This window comes from Ursus arctos, unplaced genomic scaffold (assembly GCF_023065955.2).
Source record: "Ursus arctos isolate Adak ecotype North America unplaced genomic scaffold, UrsArc2.0 scaffold_8, whole genome shotgun sequence".
NCBI classification, from domain to species: Eukaryota; Metazoa; Chordata; class Mammalia; order Carnivora; family Ursidae; genus Ursus; species Ursus arctos.
Window position 1 is genome coordinate 76,047,735 of NW_026623100.1, and position 8,604 is coordinate 76,056,338.

Sequence of the window (8,604 nt, forward strand, 5' to 3'; positions counted from 1 at the left end):
ACTTCCTATCACCCACAAAAAAGCAGACCACATTCTGATCCCATTTGACCTGACTTTTCTTATCTCCAACCTTCTCCTCACAGAACTGCCCGTGGTCACGAAGCACATCCCGCATGTATCATATGTTAACTTAGGTTTTTCGTTTTTTTTTTTCCTTGCCCAAGGCCCTCCTCCTGAATTATTTTCAAGTCTCATTATTTCTCAATACAAAGAATCCTTCAGGATCCATGTCAAGACTGTCTGCGTCTAGGGAGCCTTTTCGGACAACTCCAGACTTCTCATGCCCCTCTTCTAAACACACGGCATGTGTGCATCCTGTCTTAGTCATTATAGGCATATCCTCACTATTTAATTTATACTTCTATTCCTGAGAACATCCCTAGCTCACCAATAATTGAGAGTCGAGCCTACGTTTTAATTATACAGTTTTCAAGAGCAATGTGATTGGGAACCTGATACGTTCGTTCTTGATTGTGAGAACAAAGGATCCCATCAGAATTCTTCTCCCTTCATCCTTGAGTGTCTGTCTCAAAGCTGTGTAGCCCCCCAAAAAGGGCAGAAGAACTTGCCAGACAGAGAAGGATGTGTCATCCTCTGGGAATGTGCACATAGGTTTACTCTCCGGGTTACAAGCTCCAGATCCTGTATGAGGTGACTCTCCGTGGAGTGCCTGGCCCTAGGACCTGCCGTGGAGCTGGGGCTAGTCAGTTTAAGTCAAGGAATTCCGTGGAAAGAGAAGACCCAGATGGGAATACGCAACTGATGAAACAGGTATTTCCTACGGAATCTGCCTCTGTAAGGAACAAGTGCCAGCATATGATGGTTTTATAAGAAGTATTATTGGTAGTTTTATTGTATTTTGAGCATTAAGAATCTGTGATCTGGAGAGTCATTTGTTTGTTTATTATTTCAACAATTATTTATTGAGTACTTGCACTGTGCCTGAGGACACCCAGAGGGCAATACGATCCCTGCTCTTGAGGAATGTTCCTTAGAGATGGAACAGCTGAGGCTCAGCAAGGTCAAGTGATGGCCACTGGGCAAACACCTGTTGGCCTGGACTCACTCTCAGATCCTCTGATTCCTGTCTTGGCCCTCTTTCCCATCTATGCTGCTCCACGGACTATGCTCAGCGAGTGACTCTGCTCCTCCTGGGTTTCTTAAATTTTGTCTGGATGGCTGGCAAACTTGGGATAAAGATACAATGTGAGGGGATAGGCCCTATTTTCTATGTGACCAAGGAGAGAGCAGAACAAACTGTCTGAGTCGGGTGGAAACCGTGTGGCTAAAACAGCTTCCCAAAGACAGTTCCTGGTCTCAGAAACTATCTGGATTATTTTTCCCCTGAAGTTTGCATTTCAAAATGCTTCTTTCCACTGGCACTCAAGCTCCTAAGACCTCACAGTTTCCCTGGGATGTGTGCCAATTTGATTACCTCTTTTTTCCATGCTTGGAAGCTGCTATGTCATAATCCTTTAACCTCTGCAAAGCCAGGAAAAATGTGACAGCAAAGGCAATGTTAGTACTGGAAAACATTTTCCCCCTTTAGATGTTAAAGGTCTGTTACATATTTACAAAGAGGTACACAAAAGTCTGTCACTTACACTTGGTGTTATCCTGAGCTCCTTCCTTCTCCCACAGAAACTAGAAGATCTTTAGGAAAATGGCTTTGACTTCATGGCAACACCTCCGATGCCCTTCCCCACTTGGTTCTCCCATTCTTAATCCTTGGGTTTTGGTCTTTCATATCCTTAAGAATCTCTCTGACTTTTAAAATTGGTTTTAATATCTCCTCCCTGCCTCTTTTAATTAAGCCTTGATAGGATGACCAACATGGTTTCAATTTCTTCTGTCCTTGAAACCAGCCGTAAAGCATCCTCGGTCCTACTATCTCTTGACTTCCCAGGCCAGGCCCCAAAGCCTCCTGCTTAATTCAGCTTATCAGGTTATAAGAAGAGAGTGTAGACAGGCCAGAGGGGAAAAAAGGAGAAAGAGACAGAAAGAGAGAAAGGTGACTAATGGACTTCCTAGAAAGTTTTATTTTTTCCTTTTCATAGATGAAGTATGTATGTATGTATGTATTTATTTATGGTAAATGTGGTAGAAGTTGCCTGGGTATTCACAAACAGATTTCCTCTTACCCCTAAACCCACTGATGGCTAGTTAATATTTCCCAGCCTTCCTTACAGTTACATTTGACCATGAGTGACTCTTTTCTAGCCCACGTAAATGCAGGTGAACTTGACATACACCACATCTAAGCTTGCATTATAAAAACTTCCTACAAACTGTGCCCTAGTCTCCTTCCTTTGTCCATGGGCACATAGAACTTCTTATCCTAGGAGACAGTGGAACAAATAAGCAGAGATACCCCGATAGGTCTCTGACTTACAAGTGGTGGAAAGCCACCACTGAGTACATTATTGGATTTTATGTGACTGAAAAATGAGCACCTATAATGTTAAGCTACTGAAGTGTGGGGGTTTATTTGTTTCAAAAGCATATGCTACCGGGGTGCCTGAGTGGCTCAGTCATTAAGCGTCTACCTTCGGCTCAGGGCATGGTCCTGGAGTTCTGGGATGGAGCCCCATGTCAGGCTCTTCTGCAGGGAGCCTGCTTCTTCCTCTCCCACTCCCCCTGTTTGTGCTCCCTCTCTCGCTGTCTGTCTCTCTCTCTGTGAAATAAATAAATAAAATCTTTAAAAAAAAAGCATATGCTACCACCAACTGTTATAGAAATCAATATGTTGGCATTGGCTTAGTGGTTGGTTTTAGGGTGGCAAGTAAAGAGATAAATTAGGCCAGAAGAGAAAGAGCTTTGTTTTGTTGTGACAAAATATTTGATTGCCTTCAAGTTTTGAAGGCAGCCTACTTGATTCCTTACCTCTAGAGAAAAAGTCAGAATAATTGTGTATCAAATTGTATTGATTTGACTTAGCACAGTATTACAAAAGAGAGGAATTCAGGCAAGAATAGACTGCTTTCCAAAGAGGTGTCCATGACAATTGAGATACAAGATTCTACAATGTTGGAAAAGCAAGCTGCTGCCAGATCTCAAACAGTAGCAGATAAGATTGAAAGAGATTTTTAGTCACTAAAGCCGGGTAAATATTCTTAGTTGAACTAAATAGCTCGAGTCTGAGGCAGCATTTCCTGAATAGTATAGCCTTCCCAAATATAATTTCACATACCATCAAGGTAATCACTGTTAAGTTGAGAAAAAGAATAGGAAGAGGTTTAAAAAGAAAGAAAAAAAGATAAATACATATAATAAAATAAATAAAACAAAAAGAGAGAACTATGTGCAGTAAAGGGCCTCGACTATGGCAATATGGGCATGGAACCACTTAGAAGAAAACTGATCAGAAGTCTACAGAGTTTATGAGAGAAATGAATTTTCAAAGAATTCACAGGTGGAGACTGAAAAGCCCTTGGCTGGCCAAGCTTTAAACAAGCCCTGGGCTTCGAACTTGCACAAGCAAGAAAGGAACTATGAAATGCGATCGACCTGCAAGGAGAGCGTACTCCCCAGCCCTCACTTCAGACAAGGGAACGCTCCCCAGAGAGCCAGCAGCTATGCTGGACTTCTGGTTTTAAAAAAGGAATTTCCTGTACTCCAGGACAGAGAGACCTCTGTTCACCAAGAATCACAATTGCCGAGAATCAAGGTCTCTCCCATCCTTACTTTTTCCAATAAGAGTCTATAATGTTTTCATCCTGCCTCTTCTCCCCTATTGTATTTTGTATGTGTGTTGAAAGTGGATAGCAGATGCTTTGGCTTTTTCAGAGCACAGGTCTCTAGAATACGAGGAGCTAACTCCGTATCTGGTGGATAGAATGGCTATATCGCCCAGAAGTCCTGGATTATGAGCTGGATGCAGTGACTGGATGGGACTTTAGTTTATCTTCTTTAGGTAAGGGGCTGAACTCATTCCCTTCAGGAGAAGATGAAACTGATAGTTGGTGACAATTTCCTCTTCTTTCCTGGCTATCCAGTTCATCAACCTCATTTCTCAGCCTTCGTTATAGGTGTGTAATACGAGTAAGTTCTAGGCAATGTTACTGCTTCCAGAACTGAGCCATAAAAATCTAGGTACTTCTAAACATAAATTAATCTCTCCATTTCCCATAAGCCTATAGCACTATGTTTGTATCTGTATATACCTGTTTTTTTTTAATATTTATTTATTTATTTATTTGACAGAGATAGAGACAGCCAGCGAGAGAGGGAACACAAGCAGGGGGAGTGGGAGAGGAAGAAGCAGGCTCATAGCAGAGGAGCCTGATGTGGGGCTCGATCCCATAACGCCGGGATCACGCCCTGAGCCGAAGGCAGACGCTTAACCGCTGTGCCACCCAGGCGCCCCTGTATATACCTGCTTTTGTTCTCTCTCTCTTCACTGTTAGTGTAGTGAATTCTAAAATAGTAGAGATAAGGATGTATACAGAGGGCTGACTATCACAGATTTGGGAGACCAGAGAAAGCATTAAAGGATATTTAGTCCAAACTAACCAATGAAGGTAGAGAAGCTAGCTGAGCTTCAGGGTTGGGGGCAAGATGCTATCCAAGCAAAAGGAATAGGAAAGGAGACCCAGAGGCACAAAAAATCCTGGGTAGCAGACAGTGAGAATTCCCCACCAACGTATCCTTAGTCTTCCTAATGTCACTGTCCTGAGATGCTTCTTCAAGCATCTACATCTGTATCTCTTTCCCTGAGGCTTTCTTTGGTTGCCAGCACCCATTCTGCCCCCATGCGGAAGGCTGGAAGTGCCAAGGAACTGATAGCTCTCCCTCCCCAGGATTTGGTATATGAGTACAATGGTCCTGTTCTACACTGGATCTCAGAGTTCCACAGCCAGATTCAGTTTTATAAACAGCAGTGGTACTGCGCTTAATAGCCCAGTCACGACTTCTCTGTCTCCACTGTCCAGGACCACACTGGAACATCCTGAGATCAACTCCCAATTACAATACATGCATATGAATCCTTGTCTCAGGGTCTGCTTTCGGGGAAAGCAAACTACCACACCATGCCATAATTGAGGAACGAAGAAAAGACCAAATTGATTGAAACAGGGACTACATTGACCTTTGAACAGATGGGTTTTAGGGGCACCAATCATTCACCCAGTCAAAAATCCGCATATGAGTTTTGACTCCCCAGAACCCTAACTACTAATAGCCTACTATTGACAGGAAGACTTACCTATGACATAAACAGCTGATTGACACATATTTTGTATGTTATATACTGTTTTCTTACAATAAAGTAAGCTAGAGGGATGCCTGGATGGCTCAGTCAGTTAAGCACCTGCCTTCGGCTCAGGTCATGATCCCAGGGTCCTGGGATGGAGTCCTGCCTCAGACTCCCTGCTCAGCAGGGAGCCTACTTCTCCCTCTGCCTGCCACTCCCCCTGTTTGTGCTCTCTCTCTCTCTGACAAATAAATACAATATTTTTTAAAAGTGAGCTAGAGAAAAAAATGTTATTAAAGAAAAATTATAAGGAAAAGAAAATACATTTATAAAGCTGTGCTGTATCTAGTGAAAGAAACCTGCATATAAGTGGACCTGCACAGGTCAAACTCCTGTTGCTCAAGGGCCTACTGTATAAGGAAGAGAAATCATAAAAATGCATATGGGAAGGTCACATTCCTACTTTGTCTGAAGGGCATTTAAATACCACCACATGGCTTGCTAAATAGGAATATATGGGGCATCTGGGTGGCTCAGTCGATTAAGCATCTGCCTTCAGCTCAGGTCATGACCCCAGAGTCCTGGGATCGAGTCCCACATCTGGCTCCTTGCTCAGCAGGGAGCCGGTTTCTCCCTCTGCCTGCTGCTCCGCCTGCTTGTGCTCTCTCTCTCTCTCCCTCTCTCTCTCTGGCAAATAAATAAATAAAATCTTTAAATAGTCCAATAGGGAAATAGTTAGACATTAGATTTGTGTTAGAAAAAGTATCCATCCGGAAGCAAGAGAAAAATGGATCGCTGTGGGGACAGATGGAGAAAAACCAGGAGAAAGGAGAGAAATTTGGAGGTTTTTAAAGTAATCAAGATTAAAATAATAACTTGAACTTTGATGAGGGATGAGTGGTTAGAGAGCTAAGAGGACTTGAGTGAGATTTAGCTTCAGATAGACTCAAATAGGCAAATCAAATTGACAGGTCTGATAGAATGTGAAGAGCGGGAAGCAGGATTAAAACCGAGGACATTCCGTGGGTGCTGGTTTGAGAAACTGGATGGAAAGTGACAGCCTTTTCCCAAGCAGCAAACCGAAGAGTTAATCAAAAGGAACCAAAAGGAGGTAAAAAATGCTCTGTTTGGGGCATGATCAATTTGACGCACCAGTCAGACATGTATAGATATATCTAGTAATCTGTAAGATTTATGGGTCAGAGGTTCAAGGAAACGATCCGAGCTGGAGCTGTAGTTTTGAGTATTATTTAAATATGGATGTTATTAGAAGCAGTAAGATGATGCTATCCAGCGAGAGCTGGAGGAGCAGTGGCTCGTTTTACCCCAGGGCTGCTGCTCCCTCCAAGACAATTCTTTTGTTTTGTTCTGTTTTGTTTTTCCTGCCTCTCATCACAATGATTAGAAAAGAACTCATGGATTTTATTAGAGGCCAGAGGTCAACTATGAAAGATACCTTGCTAGACAGCTGTTTAGTAATGCAGGTGAAATATCTCTTTGTAATTATCTGAGCCTAGGACCTAAATATTTTTTCTCAAATAAATACAAAATTTACTTTGTAAATTTTTTGTATGCGTTGTATTTTCCAGAAATGAAACTGTGTGTATTAGAGATCATTTTATGTAGTTTTTCTTTGGCTATTTACTAAGAGCTATTCACTATTACGGAATATAACTTAGCAATATAAAATAGCTATACAGGTGATGACATTTATGCTTTATTACAATGTAATATAATGTATTACATCCATATCTGTTTGAAATGTTGTAAGCACACTTATGACAGAGATTTGAAACATCAGGAACATTAAAAGTTGTTTCATATTATCACCCACATAATTTGTGCATAGCAGAATGATAAGAAAACGGGAAATTATGACACTGATTTCTTTTATATCTGAATTTCCGATTGTATTCAACTTGCATATGATTCAGTTTGAACATGCGTTTCACCCATGACTTCTCTATAGCCTTCTGCACTGTTTCTTTTTACACTCTGTTCCTTCGGATGCTGTCTATTGAAGGATATTGTCTGCAGGTCATTTTGAACACTGGAAACTGAATTGTGAGATAAGCAATATATTTTCTGTGATATTTTATCATCCCATGCCATCACAAACATAGAGAATTATGTCAGCACTATCAGATTTCCGTATTTTATCTTATTAGACTGTCTGTAATTTATATTGGTATGTTAATTCTACTGCGATTAGGATATTTCCCTTTTTATTCATACCATTGATGAATCGGTCTGGTTCATATTTTTGTTAACATTTTTAATCTAGTGTCCAGCCGCACATCTGATTTTTCAGTTCCTACGCTTCTTGGTCATGATGCCTTCTTATCATCTGAATTATATTAAATTCAAGCATTTGCATAGTTGCCACACAGAGTCTAATATCTTAATTCACTTTTTCACATGTATCACTGCTTTTTTTTTCATAATCTTAACTGGTCAAACTATACTTGTGTTTCAATGAACACTGTTACAAATACAAAGTTCTTTTCATCTAGGCATTAAGGAACAAAATTCATTTTCACTGGTGTAGATATTTTGTAGTGCTCTTTTTGACAGCACGTATAGTAAAATTGGAAAGATACAGAGTGGGTTACCATGGCCCCAGGGCAAGGATGATGCACACATTCGTGATGTAGATATTTTATAGAAATTAATTCTGTCAGTAATTTTCAGGAGGCCCCACTTACATATTTGAACCTTCATTTTCTGGGAGTATTGCTGTTTGAACAAATGATAAATGCCAACCCTAAAAGAGACAGCAAGTAGAAATATCACAATGGAATCAAATTTTATTGGTCACTGTTCAAAGAGATAATCGTACTCTGTGGGGTCACATCGCATATTCTGAATACCATTTCCTATAAAAGCTCATTTCTTAGCTCTTTTCTGGGCTCTGGGTCTTCCTACTTTAAGTATCATAGGAGCGCTGTGATTTCAGAGGGATCCCCCAGTGGAAAGGCTGTTCCTTTCTTCAGAGTCAGAGAAATAAGCGGTAATGCTGATCCCCCAGTGGAAAGGCTGTTCCTTTCTTCAGAGTCAGAGAAATAAGCGGTAATGCTGATTCCCCAGTGGAAAGGCTGTTCCTCTCTTCAGAGTCAGAGAAATAAGCGGTAATGCTGATCCCCCAGTGGAAAGGCTGTTCCTTTCTTCAGAGTCAGAGAAATAAGCGGTAATGCTGATCGCGTGACAGGGGACAGCTACATGTGAGATGGCACAGATGACAAATTCCCACCTAACATGATAATAAGTGTTTTGGTTTCCATCTATGACCTTCATTTCACAGAATGTCTGCCTCATGCACACAACATTTTGCAGTGATTTTGAGAAGTCCTGTGACTTCAGGTTATTAAGCCCAATGGTTCCTCAAGCTCTGACACTTGAAAACTCTATGA

At 41.2% G+C, this 8,604-nt stretch overlaps 1 non-coding gene across 1 annotated transcript; it reads left to right on the forward strand.

Moving 5' to 3' along the window:
- Positions 1 to 7,752: 7,752 nt before the first annotated feature.
- LOC113247721 (U6 spliceosomal RNA) lies at positions 7,753 to 7,857 on the forward strand. The gene has a single exon (XR_003313361.1). It is a non-coding gene; the product is annotated as a U6 spliceosomal RNA (small nuclear RNA).
- The last annotated feature ends 747 nt before the right edge of the window (positions 7,858 to 8,604 follow it).